Here is a 1,914-nt window from a genome sequence, read left to right on the forward strand (position 1 = left end):
TTTGCTTGGTCCTACAAAGATATGCCAGGGATCGACAGGGATATCGCTGAACATAGGATTCCGATTAAGCCAGGTTTAAAACCTGTGAAACAGAAGCTTCGACGAATGAGAACGGAATGGGCTCTAAAGATTAAGGAAGAAGTTGACAAACAATTCAAAGCCGGATTCATCAAAGTTTCCGAGTATTCTGACTGGGTAGCTAACATAGTACCCGTACCCAAGAAGGATGGGAGAATCCGCGTTTGTGTTGACTTTAGGGACTTAAACAAAGCAAGTCCAAAAGATGACTTCCCTCTACCTCACATCGACATATTGGTAGACAGTACTGCGGACCACGCATTACTATCCTTCATGGATGGGTATGCGGGTTATAATCAAATCAAGATGGCCATGGAAGATATGCATAAAACCGCATTCGTCACCCAATGGGGAACCTACTGCTATACGGTAATGCCGTTCGGATTGATCAACGTCGGAGCTACATACCAACGCACCGCAACTACACTCTTACATGACATGATGCACAAAGAGGTTGAGGTTTATGTAGACGACATGATTGTCAAATCCAAGGAAAGAGAAGGGCATATTGCGAACCTTCGCAAGTTCTTCGCAAGGCTACGAAAGTACAACATGAGACTCAATCCTCAGAAATGCACATTTGGGGTAACATCTGGCAAACTCCTGGGATACGTCGTTAGTCAAAGAGGTATAGAAATAGATCCTTCCAAAATCAAAGCTCTGATCGAAATGCCACAACCTCAAACAGAAAAAGAAGTCAGAGGATTCCTAGGAAAGGTGCAATATATAAGTCGATTCATATCAAAACTTACGATGATTTGTGAGCCTATCTTCAAGAAACTCAAGAAAACAGACCACGCCATTTGGGATGACGATTGTCAAAAGGCATTCGACCGGATCAAGGAGATATTGGCTAAACCACCAGTGCTCATGCCACCACAACGAGATCAACCTCTTGGTTTATATCTCACAGTAACCGAAACAGCCATGGGTGCCATGCTAGCTCAAACCGTAGGAAGTGAAGAAAGAGCTATCTATTATCTTAGTAAAAAGTTCTTGGAGTACGAGTGCAAATACTCGCAACTCGAAAAGACATGCCTCGCTCTTGTGTGGGCAACGAAGAAGCTACGCCATTACATGCTTAGCTACTCCGTCAAAATATACTCCAAAATGGATCCAGTCAAATACCTCTTCGAGAAACCCATCCTCAACGGACGTCTAGCAAGATGGACCTTGATGCTCTCAGAATTTGACCTCAAATACGTGCCACTGAAGGTTATAAAAGGTCGCGCCGTCGCCGAATTCTTCGCAGAAAATCCTATCAATGACGCATAAACAATAGATACTTGATCATTTCCAGACGAGGATATACTCTAAACTGATGTAGACTCCTGGGACCTGTACTTTGATGGAGCATCAAACTTAAGAGGATTCGGAATATGAGTGTTGCTCATTTATCCTGAAGGCGAGCATACACCAATTGCTGTCAAACTCGACTTTGAGGTGACAAACAATGCCGCAGAATACGAAGCTTGTCTCATTGGACTACAAGCGGCAGTGAGCTTAGGCATTAAAAACCTCCGAGTACATGGGGATTCATCACTAATCATTAACCAAGTTACAGGATCTTGGAAAATCCGAAGCGAAAGCCTCGCACCTTATCAGGCTAGGATAGACCAAGTCGCTCAATTCTTTGATCACGTAACCTACCTACACCTACCTCGGGAGGAAAATCAATTTGCAGACGCTCTTGCGAAACTTGCATCATTGATTAATATGCCAGATCACATGGTGGAAATGCCTTTGTGCATCGAACGACGGTCAGAGCCGGCTTATGTCCACCAAATCACCGATGAAGAGGAAATCGCGCAGGAACCCTGGTTCCAAGCAATCCTG

Source organism: Silene latifolia, chromosome 3 (genome assembly GCF_048544455.1).
Source record: "Silene latifolia isolate original U9 population chromosome 3, ASM4854445v1, whole genome shotgun sequence".
Lineage (NCBI taxonomy): Eukaryota > Viridiplantae > Streptophyta > Magnoliopsida > Caryophyllales > Caryophyllaceae > Silene > Silene latifolia.